Source organism: Arachis stenosperma, chromosome 7 (assembly GCF_014773155.1).
Source record: "Arachis stenosperma cultivar V10309 chromosome 7, arast.V10309.gnm1.PFL2, whole genome shotgun sequence".
In the NCBI taxonomy this organism is placed as follows: Eukaryota; Viridiplantae; Streptophyta; class Magnoliopsida; order Fabales; family Fabaceae; genus Arachis; species Arachis stenosperma.
In genome coordinates this window covers 11239991-11258379 of record NC_080383.1, presented here as the reverse complement: position 1 = coordinate 11258379, position 18389 = coordinate 11239991, and the positions used below count along the sequence as shown (strand labels likewise).

The following is an 18389-nucleotide window of genomic DNA, read 5'->3' as shown; positions in this document are numbered from 1 at the left end:
ATAAAGGATGTATACTCTTATGGCACTGTTTATTTTCTTCACAACTCCGTTCAACTAACCAGCAAGTGTACTGGGTCGTCCAAGTAATAACCTTACGTGAGTAAGGGTCGAATCCACAGAGATTGTTGGTATGAAGCAAGCTATGGTCACCTTGCAAATCTCAGTTAGGCGGATTGAACATTTGTAATAGTGATAATTGGATTGTTCTAATAAAAAGGAATAATAAAAGGGATAGAAATACTTATGCAGATTCATTGGTAGGAATTTCAGATAAGTGGAATGGAGGTGCTGTAGAGCTCTCGGACGCCTGCCTTCCTATTCCTTCTACCCAATCCTTCTTACTCCTCTCCATGGCAAGCTTTGTATAGGGGTTCACTATCAGCTGTGGCTACTTTCATTCCTCTCGGGGAAATAACCTGTACGGCTGTCACTCGCACAGCTAACCAGTCTGGAGGCATCACCCATGGTTGATAGCTACATCCCATCCTCGCAGTGAAAGCTAATGCACGCACTCTGTCACAGTACGGCCAATCACCGGTTGGTTCCCGCTCCTACTGGAATAGAATCCCTCTTTTGCGTTTGTCACTAACGCCCAGCAGGTTAAAGTTTGAAGCACGTCACAGTCATTCATGAACGGAATCCTACTCGGAATACCACAGACAAGGTGAGACTTTCCGGATTCCCAGGACCCTACTCGGAACACCACAGACAAGGTTGGACTTTCCGGATCCAGATGAATGCCGCCATCTATCTAGCTTATACCACGAAGATTGTTGGGGAATCTAGAGATACACATTCAAGCTTTGTTGCATGTAGAACGGAAGTGGTTGTCAATCACGCGCGTTCATCAGTGAGAATAATAATGAGGGTTATCTAACTCATCATCATTCATCATGTTCTTGAGTACGAATGAATATCTTGGAATAAGAATAAGATAGAATTGAATAAAAGAAAATAGAACTTCATTAATCTTTGAGGTACAGCAGAGCTCCACACCCTTAATCTATGGTGTGCAGAAACTCCACCGTTAAAAATACATAAGCAAGAGGTCCAGGCATGGCCGAATGGCCAGCCCCCTAAACATGATCAATGATCTCCTAAGATGAAGAATAAAACAAAACTGAGACCAAAGATGATTGATACATTAGTAAATCATCCTATTATAATAACTAGCTCCTAGGGTTTACATGAGTAAGTAATTGATGCATAAATCCACTTCCGGGGCCCACTTGGTGTGTGTGTTGGGCTGAGCTTGATCAATCCACGTGTAGAGGCATTTCTTGGCGTCAAACTTCAGGTTATGACGTGTTTTGGGCGTTTAACTCCGAATCATGACGTTTTTCTGGCGTTTTACTCCAGACAGCAGCATGAACTTGGCGTTTAACGCCAAGTTACGTCATCAATCTTCGAATAAAGTATGGACTATTATATATTGCTGGAAAGCCCTGGATGTCTACTTTCCAACGCCGTTGAGAGCGCGCCATCTAGAGTTCTGTAGCTCCAGAAAATCCATTTCGAGTGCAGGGAGGTCAGAATCCAACAGCATCAGCAGTCCTTTTGTCAGCCTTTTTCAGAGTTTTGCTCAAATCCCTCAATTTCAGTCAGAATTTACCTGAAATCACAGAAACACACAAACTCATAGTAAAGTCCAGAAATGTGAATTTAACATAAAAACTAATGAAAACATCCCTAAAAGTAGCTTAAACTTACTAAAAACTATATAAAAATAATGCCAAAAAGCGTATAAATTATCCGCTCATCAGTTCACCCAGTTATGTGTCTGTGGCATTTATGTATCCGGTGGTAATACTGGAAAACAAAATGCTTAGGGCCACGGCCAAGACTCATAAGTAGCTGTATTCAAGAATCAACATGCTTAACTAGGAAAGTCAATAACACTATCCGAAATTCTAAGTTCCTAGAGAAGCCAATCATTCTAAACTTCAAAGGAAAAAGTGAGATGCCAAAACTGTTCAGAAGCAAAAAGCTACAAGTCCCGCTCATCTAATTAGAATTAATATTCATTGATATTTTGGAATTTATAGTATATTCTCTTCTTTTTATCCTAATTGATTTTCAGTTGCTTGGGGATAAGCAACAATTTAAGTTTGGTGTTGTAATGAGCGGATAATTTATACGCTTTTTGGCATTGTTTTTAGGTAGTTTTTAGTAAGTTCAAGCTACTTTTAGGGATGTTTCATTAGTTTTTATGTTAAATTCACATTTCTGGACTTTACTATGAGTTTGTGTGTTTTTCTGTAATTTCAGGTAATTTCTGGCTGAAATTGAGGGACTTGAGCAAAACTCTGAAAAAGGCTGACAAAAGGACTGTTGATGCTGTGGGAATCTGACCTCCCTGCACTAAATAGACATCCAGAGCTTTCCAGCAATATATAATAGTCCATACTTTATTCGGGAATTGACGATGTAAAGTGGCGCTCAACGCCAAGTACATGCTGCTGTCTGGAGTTAAATGCCAGAAACACGTCACAACCCGGAGTTGAACGCCAGAAACCCGCTATAACTCGGCGTTCAACTCCAATAAAAGCCTCAGCTCGTGGATAGATCAAGCTCAGCCCAAACATACACCAAGTGGTCCCCGGAAGTGGATTTAATGCATCAATTACTTACTCATGTAAACCCTAGTTGCTAGTTTATTATAAATAGAACATTTAACTATTGTATTAGATATCTTTTGACCATTCGGTCTTTTGATTACCTTTATGGGGGCTGGCCATTCGGCCATGCCTGAACCTTTCACTTATATATTTTCAACGGTGGAGTTTCTGCACACCATAGATTAAGGGTTGTGGAGCTCTGCTGTACCTCAAGTTCAATACAATTACTATTATTTCTATTCAATTCTCTTTTATCTTATTCCAAGATATACGTTGCACTTCAACTTGATGAATGTGATGATCCGTGACACTCATCATCATTTTCACCTATGAACGCGCGTGACTGACAACCACTTCCGTTCTACTTTAGGCCGGGCTATCTCTTAGATCCCCAACAGAATCTTCGTGGTATAAGCTAGATAGATGGCGGCATTCATGGGGATCCGGAAAGTCTAACCTTGTCTGTGGCATTCCGAGTAGGATCCCGGGAATCTGGAAAGTCTAACCTTGTCTGTGGTATTCCGAGTAGGATTCCGGTATTGAATGACTGTGACGAGCTTCAAACTCCTGAAGGCTGGGCGTTAGTGACAGACGCAAAAGAATCAAGGGATTCTATTCCAACCTGATTGAGAACCGACAGATGATTAGCCGTGCTGTGGCAGAGCATTTGGACCATTTTCACTGAGAGGATGGGATGTAGCCATCGGCAAGGGTGATGCCTCCAGACGATTAGCCATGCAGTGACAGCGCATAGGACCATTTTCCCGAGAGGATGAAAAGTAGCCATTGACGACGGTGATGCCCTACATACAGCTTGTCATGGAAAGGAGTAAGAAGGATTGGATGAAAGCAATAGGAAAACAGAGATTCGAGAGGATTCTAGCATCTCCACACGCCTATCTGAAATCCCCACTATTGATTTACATAAGTATTTCTATCCTATTTTATTTTCTGTTTATTATTAATTTTCGAACTCATCATAAACTAATTTAATCTGCCTAACTGAGATTTACATGGTGACCATAGCTTGCTTCATACCAACAATCTCTGTGTGATCGACCCTTACTCACGTAAGGTATTACTTGGATGACCCAGTACACTTGCTGGTTAAGTTGAACGGAGTTGTGAGCTTCTCTAGCAGTGCCTGTAACTCTTTTGGTCCAACAACAACACTAAGCTGTTGGTGCCATTACCAGGGATTATTAAGATCCCAATTCATCATACTATGATCTCTTTGGGGTATTTTTGATTTCATACAAATACAAAGAGACCAATAACATATGAATCACAATTTCGTCCACCAAGTTTTTGGCGCCGTTGCCGGGGATTGTTCGAGTATGGACAACTGACGGTTCATCTTGTTGCTCAGATTAGGTAATTTTCTGTTCAAAAATTTTTCAAAAATCTTTTTCAAAATTTTTCTTTTATTTTTCGTTTTTCCAAACTTTATTTTCGAAAAAAAATTAATAAAAATCCAAAAAAAAATTAATAAAATCATAAAAATCAAAAATATTTTGTGTTTCTTTTTTGAGTCTTGAGTCAATTTTTAAGTTTGGTGTGAATTGCATGCTTTAAAAATTTTTCTTGCATTTTTCGAAACCCCATGCATTCATAGTGTTCTTGACAAGTCTTCTTGTTTGATCTTGATGATTTCTTATTTTGTGTTGTTTGTTATTTTTCATATGCATTTTTCGTTTGTTAGAATCCATGCATTAAAGATTTCTAAGTTTGGTGTCTTGCATGTTTTCTTTGCATCAAAAATTTTTCAAAAATTATGTTCTTGATGTTCATCATGATCTTCAAAGTGTTCTTGGTGTTCATCTTGACATTCATAGTGTTCTTGCATGCATAATGTGTTTTGATCCAAAATTTTTATGTTTTGGGTCATAATTGCGTTTTTCTCTCTCATAATTAAAATTTCAAAAATAAAAAATATATCTTTTCCTTTTTTCTCTCCAAATTTTCGAAATTTTGGGTTGACTTGGTAAAAAATTTTCAAAATTAGTTGTTTCTTACAAGTCAAGTCAAATTTTCAAAAATTTAAAAATCTTATCTTTTCAAAATCTTTTTCAAAAATCATATCTTTTCCAATTTTTCCTCTTTTTCGAAAATTTCAAAAATCTTTTTCAAAATATTTTCAAAATCTTTTTCTTATCTTTATATCAAATTTTCGAAATTACACTAACAATTAATGTGATTGATTCAAAAATTTGAAGTTTGTTACTTTCTTGTTAAGAAAGGTTCAATCTTTAAGTTTTAAAATCATATCTTTTAGTTTCTTGTTAGTTAAGTAATTTTAAAAAAAATTAAATCTTTTTCAAACATATCTTATCTTATTTTCTTATCTTATCTTTTTATCATATCTTTTTTTTTAAATTTTATCTTTTTTTTTTTAAATTTTGATTTCAAAATATCTTATCTAACTTCTTATCTTCTTATCTTTTCAAATTTGACTTTAATATCTTTTTCAACTAACTATTTGACTTTTTGTTTGTTTCTTATCTTTTTCAAAACCACCTAACTACTTTTCCCTCTCTAATTTTCGAAAATATCTCATCTTTTTTTCAAAAATTCTTTTGTTTTAAATTTTAATTTTAATCTTATCTTTAATTTTCGAAAATTACTAACCCCTTTTTAAAATTATTTTCGAATTTTCTATCTCTTCTCTCTTATTCTATTTAATTATTTATTTACTAACACTTCTCTTCACCTCTCTTCATCTAAATATCCGAACCCACTCTTCTTCACTCTTCTCCCCTTTCCTTTTCTACTAACATAAAGGAATCTTTATACTGTGACATAGAGGATTCCTCTTTCTTTTCTTGTTTTCTTCTCTCTCATATGAGCAGGAACAAGGACAAAAGCACTCTTGTTGAAGCTGATCCTGAACCTGAAAGGACTTTGAAGAGGAAACTAAGAGAAGCTAAATTACAACAATCCAGAAGGAACCTTTCAAAAATTTTCGAACAAGAGAAGGAGATGGCAGCCGAACCCAATAATGATAATGCAAGAAGGATGCTTGGTGACTTTACCAAACCCACGTCCAAATTTGATGGAAGAAGCATCTCCATTCCTGCCATTGGAGCAAACAATTTTGAGCTGAAACCTCAGCTAGTTGCTTTAATGTAACAGAACTGCAAGTTTTATGGACTTTCATCTGAAGATCCTTACCAGTTTTTAACTGAGTTCTTGCAGATTTGTGAGACTGTAAAGACGAATGGAGTTGATCCTGAAGTCTACAGACTCATGCTTTTCCCTTTTGCTGTAAGAGACAGAGCTAGACTATGGTTGGATTCACAACCTAAAGATAGCCTGGACTCCTGCTGATCACGGCTTTCTTGGATAAATTCTTTCCTCCTCAAAAGCTGAGCAAGCTTAGAGTGGATGTTTAAACCTTCAAACAAAAAGATGGTGAATCCCTCTATGAAGCATGGGAAAGATACAAGCAGCTGACCAAAAGGTGTCCATCTGACATGTTTTCAGAATGGACCATATTAGATATATTCTATTATGGTCTATCTGAATTTTCGAAAATGTCATTGGACCATTCTGCAGGTGGATCAATTCACCTAAAGAAAACGCCTGCAGAAGCTCAAGAAATAATTGACATGGTTACAAATAACCAGTTCATGTACACTTCTGAGAGGAATTCCGTGAATAATGAGACGCCTCAGAGGAAGGGAGTTCTTGAAATTGATGCTCTGAATGCCATATTGGCTCAGAACAAAGTGTTGACTCAACAAGTCAACATGATTTCTCAAAGTCTGAATGGATGGCAAAATGCATCCAACAGTACTAAAGAGGCAGCTTCTGAAGAAGCTTATGATCCTGAGAACCCTGCAATGGCAGAGGTTAATTACATGGGTGAACCTTATGGAAACACCTATAATTCGTCATGGAGAAATCACCCAAATTTCTCATGGAAGGATCAACAAAAGCCTCAACAAGGCTTTAACAATGGTGGATGTAATAGGCTGAGCAATAGCAAGCTTTTCCATCATCTTCTCAGCAACAGACAGAGAATTCTGAACAAAACACTTCTAATTTAGCCAATTTAGTCTCTGATCTGTCAAAGGCCACTTTCAGTTTCATGAGTGAAACAAGATCCTCCATCAGAAATCTGGAGGCACAAGTGGGCCAGCTGAGTAAGAAAGTCATTGAAACTCCTACCAGTATTCTCCCAAGCAATACAGAAGAGAATCCAAAAGGAGAGTACAAGGCCATTGATTTAATCAATATGGCCGAATGCACAAGGGAGGAGGAGGACGAAAATCCTAGTGAGGAAGACCTCCTGGGACGTCCCTCAAGCAAGAAGGAGTTTCCTATTAAGGATCCAAAGGAATCTGAGGCTCATATAGAGACCATAGAGATTCCATTAAATCTCCTTCTGCCATTCATAAGCTCTGAAGACTATTCTTCCTCTGAAGAGGATGAAGATGTGACTGGAGAGCAAGTTGCTCAATATTTAGGAGCTATCATGAAGCTGAATGCCAAGTTGTTTGGTAATGAGACTTGGGAAAGTAAACCTCCCTTGCTCATTAATGAACTAGATAACTGGATTCAGCAAATTTTAACCTCAAAAGAGACAAGATCCTGGCAAGTTCTTAATACCTTGTACCATAGGCACCATGACCTTTGAAAAAGCTCTATGTGATCTAGGGTCAGGGATAAATCTTATGCCACTCTCTGTAATGGAGAAGCTGAGGATCATTGAGGTACAACCTGCCTTGTTCTCATTACAATTGGCAGACAAGTCATTGAGACAAGCTTATAGAATAGTAGAGGACGTGCTAGTAAATGTTGAAGGCCTTTACATCCCTGCTGATTTCATAATCTTAGACACTAGGAAGGAAGAGGGTAAATGCATCATCCTTGGAAGACCCTTCCTAGCCACAGCAGGAGCTGTGATAGATGTCAACAGAGGTGAATTAGTCCTTCAACTGAATGGGGACTACCTTGTGTTTAAGGCACATGGCCATCCCTCTATGACAAAAAAGAGTAAGCATGAAGAGCTTCTCTCAGTTCAGAGTCAAGAAGAGCCCCCACAGTCAACCTCTAAGTTTGGTGTTGGGAGGCCACAACCAAACACTAAGTTTGGTGTTAAGATCCCATATCCAAACTCTAAGTTTGGTGTTGGGACTATACAACATTGACCTGATCACCTTGTGGCTCCATGAGAGCCCACTGTCAAGCTATTGACATTAAAGAAGCGCTTGTTGGGAGGCAACCCAATGTTATTTATCTAATTTTTATTTTATTTTATTTTATTGTTCTTTTGTGTTTTATTAGGTACATGATCAGGTGGAGTCACGAAAAAAATATAAAAATTAAAAACAGAATAAAAAACAACAGAAGAAAAATCACACCCTAGATGAAGGACAGATTGGCGTTCAACGTCAGTAAGGAGCATCTGGCTGGCGTTCAACGCCAGAACAGAGCATGAAGCTGGCGCTGAACGCCAGAAACAAGCAACATTCTGGCGTTTGAACGTCAGGAATGTGCCTTGAGAAAAGCTGGCGCTGAACGCCAGTAACAAGCATGGAACTGGCATTTAACGCCAGAAACATGCTACATATGGGCGTTGAACGCCCAGAACATGCTTCACATGGGCGTTGAACGCCCAGAACGTGCATCACCTCGGCGTTAAAACGCCAGAATAGTATGCAAAGGCATTTTACATGCCTATTTGGTGCAGGGATGAAATTCCTTGACACCTCAGGATCTGTGGACCCCACAGGATCACCTCAGGATCTGTGGACCCCATAGGATCCCCACCTAACATATTCCCACCTTACCTCCTAATCCTATAACACTCTTCCCCATGTCACACTTCCCAACAACTTCAATCTCTGAATCTCTCTTCCCAATAAGCATTCTTTCCCAAAACCCTTCACCAATCACTTCAATCTCTCTTCCCCATCACCTCTTCACCACTAACATCCATCCACTCTTCCCCATAAACCCCACCTACCTTCAAAATTCAAATACACTTTCCCACCCAAACCCACCTTAGAATGGCCGAACCTACCCTCTCCCCTTTCCCTATATAAATCCCTCCATTCCACTTCATTTTCACACAACACAACCCCCTCTTCTATACCTTGGCCGAAACCCACACTCTCCCTTCTCCTCCATATTTTCTTCTTCTTCTTCTTTTCTTCTTTCTTCTATTGCTCGAGGGCGAGCAATATTTTAAGTTTGGTGTGGTAAAAGCATAAAGCTTTTAGTTTTTCCATTACCATCAATGGCACCTAAGGCCAGAGAATCCTCTAGAAAAGGAAAAGGGAAGACAAAAGCTTCCACATCCGAGTCATGGGAGATGGAAAGATTCATCTCCAAAAGCCATCAAGACCACTTCTATGATGTTGTGGCAAAGAAGAAGGTGATCCCTGAGGTCCCTTTCAAGCTCAAGAAAAATGAGTATCCGGAGATCCGACATGAAATCCGAAGAAGAGGTTGGGAAGTCCTAACCAACCCCATGCAACAAGTCGGAATCTTAATGGTTCAAGAGTTCTATGCCAATGCATGGATCACTAGGAACCATGATCAAAGTATGAACCCGAGTCCAAAGAATTATCTCACAATGGTTCAGGGGAAATACTTAGATTTTAGTCCAGAAAATGTAAGGTTGGCGTTCCACTTGCCCATGATGCAAGAAGATGTACGCCTCTACACTAGAAGGGTCAACTTTAATCAAAGGTTGGACCAAGTCTTAATGGACATATGTGTGAAAGGAGCTCAATGGAAAAGAGACTCCAAAGGCAAGCCAGTTCAACTAAGAAGACTGGACCTCAAGCCTGTGGCTAGAGGATGGTTGGAGTTCATTCAACTCTCCATCATTCCTACTAGCAACCGATCCGAAGTTACTGTGGATCGGGCCATCATGATTCATAGCATCATGATTGGAGAGGAAGTAGAAGTTCATGAAGTCATCTCCAATGAAATCTACAAAATAGCCGAAAAGCCCTCCACCATGGCAAGGCTAGCTTTTCCTCACCTTATTTGCCATCTATGTTACTCAGCTGGAGTTATCATAGAAGGAGACATCTCCATTGAAGAGGATAAGCCCATCACCAAGAAGTGGATGGAGCAAGGAAGAGAGACTCTCCATGGATCTCAAGAGATGCATGAGGAAGCTCATCATCAAGAAATCCCTGAGATGCCTCAAGGGATGCACTTTCCTCCCAACAACTATTGGGAACAACTCAACACTTTCTTAGAAGATTTAAGCCACAATGTGGAACAATTAAGGGTGGAACATCATGAGCACTCCATCATTCTCCATGAAATAAGAGAAGATCAAAGAGCAATGAGGGAGGAGCAACAAAGGCAAGGAAGGGACATAGAAGAGCTTAAGGACATTGTTGGTCCTTCAAGAAGAAGACGCCACTAAGGTGGATTCATTCCTTGTTCTTATTTCTTTCTGTTTTTCGGTTTCTATGTTATGTTTATCTATATTTTGTGTCTCTACTCCATGATCATTAGTATGTAGTAACCATGTCTTAAAGCTATGAATAAAATCCATTAATCCTTCACCTCTCTTAAATGAAATATGTTTTTAATTCAAAAAGAACAAGAAGTACATGAATTTCGAATTTATCCTTGAATTTAGTTTAATTATATTGATGTGGTGACAAGACTTTTTGTTTTCTGAATGAATGCTTAAACAGTGCATATTTTTGATCTTGTTGTTTATGAATGTTAAAATTGTTGGCTCTTGAAAGAATGATGAACAAAGAGAAATGTTATTGATGATCTAAAAAATCATGAAATTGATTCTTGAAGCAAGAAAAAGCAGTGAAAAACAAAAGCTTGCAAAAAAAAATTAGAAAAAGAAAAAGCAAGCAAAAAAAGCCAATAGCCCTTAAAACCAAAAGGCAAGGGTAGAAAGGATCCAAGGCTTTGAGCATCAATGGATAGGAGGGCCCAAGGAAATAAAATCCAGGTCTAAGCGGCTAAATCATGCTGTCCCTAACCATGTGCTTGTGTCATGTAGGTCCAAGTGAAAAGCTTGAGACTGAGTGGTTAAAGTCGTGATCCAAAGCAAAAGAGTGTGCTTAAGAGCTCTGGACACCTCTGACTGGGGACTTTAGCAAAGCTAAGTCACAATCTGAAAAGGTTCACCCAGTTATGTGTCTGTGGCATTTATGTATCCGGTGGTAATACTGGAAAATAAAATGCTTAGGGCAACGGCCAAGACTCATAAGTAGCTGTATTCAAGAATCAACATGCTTAACTAGGAAAGTCAATAAAACTATCCGAAATTCTAAGTTCCTAGAGAAGCCAATCATTCTAAACTTCAAAGGAAAAAGTGAGATGCCAAAACTGTTCCGAAGCAAAAAGCTACAAGTCCCGCTCATCTAATTAGAATTAATATTCATTGATATTTTGGAATTTATAGTATATTCTCTTCTTTTTATCCTAATTGATTTTCAGTTGCTTGGGGACAAGCAACAATTTAAGTTTGGTGTTGTGATGAGCGGATAATTTATACGCTTTTTGGCATTGTTTTTAGGTAGTTTTTAGTAAGTTCAAGCTACTTTTAGGGATGTTTTCATTAGTTTTTATTTTAAATTCACATTTCTGGACTTTACTATGAGTTTGTGTGTTTTTCTGTAATTTCAGGTAATTTCTGGCTGAAATTGAGGGACTTGAGCAAAACTCTGAAAAAGGCTGACAAAAGGACTGTTGATGCTGTGGGAATTTGACCTCCCTGTACTAAAAATGAATTTTCTGAAGCTACAGAACTCCAAATGGCGCGCTCTCAACGACGTTGGAAAGTAGACATTCAGAGCTTTCCAGCAATATATAATAGTCTATACTTTATTAGGGAATTGATGACGTAAAGTGGCGCTCAATGCCAAGTACATGCTGCTGTCTGGAGTTAAATGCCAGAAACACGTCACAACCCGGAGTTGAACGCCAGAAACACGCTATAACTCGGCGTTCAACTCCAATAAAAGCCTCAGCTCGTGGATAGATCAAGCTCAGCCCAAACATACACCAAGTGGTCCCCGGAAGTGGATTTAATGCATCAATTACTTACTCATGTAAACCCTAGTAGCTAGTTTATTATAAATAGAACATTTAACTATTGTATTAGATATCTTTTGACCATTCGGTCTTTTGATTACCTTTATGGGGGCTGGCCATTCGGCCATGCCTGAACCTTTCACTTATGTATTTTCAACGGTGGAGTTTCTGCACACCATAGATTAAGGGTGTGGAGCTCTGCTGTACCTCAAGTTTCAATACAATTACTATTATTTTCTATTCAATTCTCTTTTATTCTTATTCCAAGATATACGTTGCACTTCAACTTGATGAATGTGATGATCCGTGACACTCATCATCATTCTCACCTATGAACGCGCGTGACTGACAACCACTTCCGTTCTACTTTAGGCCGGGCGCATATCTCTTAGATTCCCCAACAGAATCTTCGTGGTATAAGCTAGATAGATGGCGGCATTCATGGGGATCCGGAAAGTCTAACCTTGTCTGTGGTATTCCGAGTAGGATCCCGGGAATCTGGAAAGTCTAACCTTGTCTGTGGTATTCCGAGTAGGATTCCGGTATTGAATGACTGTGACGAGGTTCAAACTCCTGAAGGCTGGGCGTTAGTGACAGACGCAAAAGAATCAAGGGATTCTATTCCAACCTGATTGAGAACCGACAGATGATTAGCCGTGCTGTGACAGAGCATTTGGACCATTTTCACTGAGAGGATGGGATGTAGCCATCGGCAAGGGTGATGCCTCCAGACGATTAGCCATGCGGTGACAGCGCATAGGACCATTTTCCCGAGAGCATGAAAAATAGCCATTGACGACGGTGATGCCCTACATACAGCTTGCCATGGAAAGGAGTAAGAAGGATTGGATGAAAGCAATAGGAAAACAGAGATTCGAGAGGATTCTAGCATCTCCACACGCCTATCTGAAATCCCCACTATTGATTTACAAAAGTATTTCTATCCTATTTTATTTTCTGTTTATTATTAATTTTCGAACTCATCATAAACCAATTTAATCTGCCTAATTGAGATTTACAAGGTGACCATAGCTTGCTTCATACCAACAATCTCTGTGGGATCGACCCTTACTCACGTAAGGTATTACTTGGATGACCCAGTACACTTGCTGGTTAAGTTGAACGGAGTTGTGAGCTTCTCTAACAGTGCCTGTAACTCTTTTGGTCGAACAACAACACTAAGCTGTTGGTGCCATTACCAGGGATTATTAAGATCCCAATTCATCATACTATGATCTCTTTGGGGTATTTTTGATTTCATACAAATACAAAGAGACCAATAACATATGAATCACAATTTCATCCACCAGCAGGAATGAACCGGAAGAGAGAAGGAGAACGGGCGCAAAGGAAGGGAGCATGAGAAATTGAGCTTTGGAAACTTCAGCAAGGGTGCGTGCGCGTACTTGGCGTGCCCGCATGGATTGCGCAGCTAGAAGTCAAAGCTAGAAGCCAAGCCACAAGCCGGCTTGTGTAGCGGCTAGGCCATAATCTCCATGGGCGCGCACGCGTACGTTACGCCTCCGCGCGCATTACAAAATGCCCCAGTGGCGCGCACGCATGCTTTGCGCGTGCGCGCCGATGCTCGAATATGATTTTTTAAAGAGTCACGTGACCTGGGCGTGGAGACAGTTGGGGATCTCATCTTGGGGAAGTGCCTTGGCGGGAAGAGCTTAAGAAGACCAAAGGTTGAAGGGTTAAGGGATTTTTTGCTCATTTTTTATTGTTCTAGATATTTTTGGCTATAGTTAGTTACACTCTTGGGTAGAGAAAGAGGGAGATTCCAAGCTCCCATTAGGGTTCATCTTCTTCACTATTGAATTCTCAATCACTCTTTGGTGATATCCATTACAATTCTCAATTTACTTTGTTCATGTCATAGATCTTCTTCTCCAATCTCAATTAGTGTTTGTAATTGCTCAATTTTCATAGATCCTAGATTCAACTTTGTAGTTTTGGATTTTATCAAGTTCTTGAGAGTTTCATTTCCATTGTTGTTCTTTGTTAATTGTTGTTAGTTTCTTGTGTTGAAGCATTTTTAATTCTACTTTCTTCTCATTCTTACTATGCCTTTCATTCTTGCTCATCAATTGTTTGATAAAATGCCAACACTAGTTATGGAGTAAAAGTTTCTTGCTTGGCATAGGGTTTGGGCCATTAGAAGGAGTTGAATAGTTTATGTCAATTGTTGATTTGGAATTAGAAATTGCTAGTTGACTTGGAGTGCACTAAAGCTAGATTTCCCTAAGGTAAAACTAGAACTTGTGACTCAAGTTAGTTACCTTCATTTGACTTTCCTCTATACCTAGGGGTTAACTAAATGAAGCAAGGCCTAATTGTTATCATCATTGAAGGAACTATAAGGATATAATTTCTAATGCCAACCCTAGGCCAAGTCTTTTAAAGATTGATTGTTTGTCATCTATTTTGCTAAACCTTCAAAGAATCATAACAAGGATTCCTAATCAATAAGATGCATGCTCTAGCAATTCCAAGGGAGGACGACTCGGGAGACTAGTACTCTCGGTTATAGATTGTAGGATTATTTGATGCGAAGTTTGAATGTCGATTAGACTATACTCACGATTATATCCATTGTTGAATTCTATATCGGCATGATAAATTTCGTTCATCAAGCCTCAGATTCCTTCGGATCCTTAATAGGAAACTCCTTCTTGCTTGAGAGACGTCCCAAGAGGTCCTCTTCCCTAGGATTTTCGTCCTTCTCCTCCCTTGTGCATTCGGCCATATTGATCACATCAATGGCTGATGAGCGGATAATTTATACGCTTTTTGGCATTGTTTTTAGTATATTTTTAGTATGATCTAGTTAGTTTTTAGTATATTTTTATTAGTTTTTAGTTAAAATTCACTTTTCTGGACTTTACTATGAGTTTGTGTGTTTTTCTGTGATTTCAGGTATTTTCTGGCTGAAATTGAGGGACCTGAGCAAAAATCTGATTCAGAGACTGAAAAGGACTGCAGATGCTGTTGGATTCTAACCTCCCTGCACTCGAAGTGGATTTTCTGGAGCTACAGAAGCCCAATTGGCGCGCTCTCAACGGCGTTGGAAAGTAGACATTCTGGGCTTTCCAGCAATATATGATATTACATACTTTTCCCAAGATTTGATGGCCCAAACCGGCGTTCAAAGTCACCTTCAGATTTCCCAGCGTTAAACGCCGGAACTGGCACCAAAGTGGGAGTTAAACGCCCAAACTGGCACAAAAGCTGGCGTTTAACTCCAAGAAGAGTCTCTACACGAAAATGCTTCATTGCTCAGCCCAAGCACACACCAAGTGGGCCCGGAAGTGGATTTTTATGTCATTTACTCATCTTTGTAATTCTTAAGCTACTAGTTCCCTATAAATAGGACCTTTTTACTATTGTATTTTCATCTTTTGATCACTTTAGATCTCTAGATCATCTTTGGACATCTAGTTCTTAGATCATTTGGGGGCTGGCCTCACGGCCATGCCTAGACCTTGTTCTTATGTATTTTCAACGGTGGAGTTTCTACACACCATAGATTAAGGTGTGGAGCTTTGCTGTACCTCGAGTATTAATGCAATTACTATTGTTCTTCTATTCAATTCAGCTTGTTCTTGTTCCAAGATATCACTTGTTCTTCAACTTGATGAATGTGATGATCCGTGACACTCATCATCATTCTCACCTATGAACGTGTGACTGACAACCACCTCCGTTCTACCTTAGATTGAGTGAATATCTCTTGGATTCCTGATACACGATGCATGGTTGATCGCCTGACAACCGAGCACTCGCCTGACAAACGAGCCAGCCATTCCGTGAGATCAGAGTCTTCGTGGTATAGGCAAGAACTGATGGCGGCATTCAAGAGAATCCGGAAGGTCTAACCTTGTCTGTGGTATTCTGAGTAGGATTCAATGATTGAATGACTGTGACGTGCTTCAAACTCCTGAGGGCGGGGCGTTAGTGACAGACGCAAAAGAATCACTGGATTCTATTCCGGCCTGATTGAGAACCGACAGATGGATAGCCGTGCCGTGACAGGGTGCGTTGAACATTTCCACTGAGAGGATGGGAGGTAGCCACTGACAACGGTGAAACCCTTGTATAAGCTTGCCATGGAAAGGAGTAAGAAGGATTGGATGAAGACAGTAGGAAAGCAGAGAGACGGAAGGGACAAAGCATCTTCATACGCTTATCTGAAGCTCTCACCAATGATATACATAAGTATCTCTATCTTTATCTTTATGTTTTATTCATCATTTATACCCATTTGAGTCTTCCTGACTAAGATTTACAAGGTGACCATAGCTTGCTTCATACCAACAATCTCCGTGGGATCGACCCTTACTCGCGTAAGGTTTATTACTTGGACGACCCAGTGCACTTGCTGGTTAGTTGTGCAAAGTTGTAGTGATCACAATTTCGCATACCAAGTTTTTGGCGCCGTTGCCGAGGATTGTTTCGTTTATGGACAACTGACGGTTCATCTTGTTGCTTAGATTAGGTATTTTTTAGAATTCTTAAGAATGAGTTCTAGAGTTTCATGATGATCCGTTGAAGTCTGGCTGGCTGTGAAGCCATGTCTAATCTTATTGGACCGAGGTTTCAACTGATCATCACAAGAGCTTGTTGATTTCTATCAATCTTGCTATTGGAGCAATGATCTGTTAAGGCTTGGCTGGCCATTGGCCATGTCTAGTGTTTTGGACCGAAGCTTTCTTTGAAAGCTTGGCTGGCTGTGAAGCCATGTCTAATTCCTGGATCAGAGTCTTAGACTAGCATTGCAATGATTCCTGGAATCCAAATTAAGAATTCTGAAACCTTTATTTTCTATTTCCATATAATTTTCGAAAAATCCAAAAAAATTTCAAAATCATAAAAACCAAAAATATTTTATGTTTCTTGTTTGAGTCTAGTGTCTAATTTTAAGTTTGGTGTCTTGCATGCATTGTTTATTTGATCTTGGTTCTATTTTCAAGTCAATAGTACAGGGAACTGAAGATTCAGAACATGCAGCAGAGGAATTACACAGAAAAAGCTGGGCGTTCAAAACGCCCAGTGAAGAAGGACAGACTGGCGTTTAAACGCCAGCCAGGGTGCCTGGTTGGGCGTTTAACGCCCAAAAAGGTAGTGCATTGGGCGTTAAACGCCAGAATGTGCACCATTCTGGGCGTTTAACGCCAGGATGGCACAAGAGGGAGGATCTTGTTTTCAAATCAATTTTTTTTCCAAGTTTTCAAAGTTTTTCATATATCTTTTCAATCAAATCTTTTTCAAAATCAATTTCTTTCCTTTTTCAAAGATACTTACTAACAATTAATGATTTGATTCAACATTTCAAGTATGTTACCTTTTCTGTTGAGGAAGGTTTAATGTTTGAATCATATCTTTTCTTGTTAGGCAAGTCATTAATTTTTAAAAATCAAATCTTTTTAAATTGTTTTCAAATCATATCTTTTCAATCATATCTTTTTAAAAGCATAATTTTTCAAACATATCTTTTTAATCACATCTTTTTCAAAAATAGTTTTCAATCATATTTTTTTTTTCAAAATCTTTTTCAAAAATCACTTGATTTCTTTCCCACTTTTAGTTTTCGAAAATTTTCAATCAATTTTTCAAAATGTTTTCAAAATCTTTCACTTAATTTTCGAAAATTTCTTCCTCTCTTCTCACATCCTTCTATTTATGGAGTACCACTCCTTCTCAATGCACAATTCGAACTCTATCTCACTAAGTTCGAATTCTTCTACCTCTTTCTTCTATTTTTCTGTTCCTCTGACACCTCAAGGAATATCTATACTGTTACATAGAGGATTCCACATTTTCTTATTCTCTTCTCTTTCATATGAGCAGGAACAAAGACAAAGGCATTCTTGTTGAGGCTGACCCTGAACCTGAAAGGACCTTGAAGCGAAAGCTAAGAGAAGCTAAGGCACAACTCTCTGTAGAGGACCTAACAGAAATCTTCAAAGAAGAAGAACCCATGGCAGCCGAAAACAACAACAATGCTAACAACGCAAGGAAGGTGCTGGGTGACTTTACTGCACCTACTCCCGACTTCTATGGGAGAAGCATCTCTATCCCTACCATTGGAGCAAACAACTTTGAGCTTAAGCCTCAATTAGTTTCTCTAATGCAACAGAATTGCAAGTTCCATGGACTTCCATTGGAAGATCCTCATCAGTTCTTAGCTGAATTCTTGCAAATCTGTGACACTGTCAAGACTAATGGGGTTGACCCTGAGGTCTACAGACTTATGCTATTCCCTTTTGCTGTAAGAGACAGAGCTAGGACATGGTTGGACTCACAACCTAAAGAAAGCCTGGACTCATGGGAAAAGCTAGTCAATGCCTTCTTGGCAAAGTTCTTTCCACCTCAAAAATTGAGTAAGCTTAGAGTGGAAGTCCAAACCTTCAGGCAGAAGGATGGAGAATCCCTCTATGAAGCTTGGGAAAGATACAAACAATTGATCAGAAAATGTCCTTTTGACATGCTTTCTGAATGGAGCATCATAGGTATTTTCTATGATGTTCTCTCTGAACTATCCAAGATGTCTTTGGATAGCTCCGCTGGAGGATCTCTTCATCTGAAGAAGACGCCTACAGAAGCTCAAGAACTAATTGAAATGGTTGCAAATAACCAATTCATGTACACTTCTGAAAGGAATCCTGTGAACAATGGGACAAATAAGAAGAAAGGAGTTCTTGAGATTGATGCTCTGAATGCCATTCTGGCTCAGAA

The 18389-nt window shown here is 39.2% G+C and overlaps 2 non-coding genes across 2 annotated transcripts; both read right to left on the bottom strand.

Moving 5' to 3' along the window:
• Window positions 1-5989: 5989 nt before the first annotated feature.
• Window positions 5990-6093, bottom strand: LOC130942305 (small nucleolar RNA R71). Its single transcript, XR_009070881.1, has one exon. It is a non-coding gene; the product is annotated as a small nucleolar RNA R71 (small nucleolar RNA).
• Window positions 6094-18036: 11943 nt separating this feature from the next.
• Window positions 18037-18144, bottom strand: LOC130943049 (small nucleolar RNA R71). The gene has a single exon (XR_009071586.1). It is a non-coding gene; the product is annotated as a small nucleolar RNA R71 (small nucleolar RNA).
• Window positions 18145-18389: the final 245 nt, after the last annotated feature.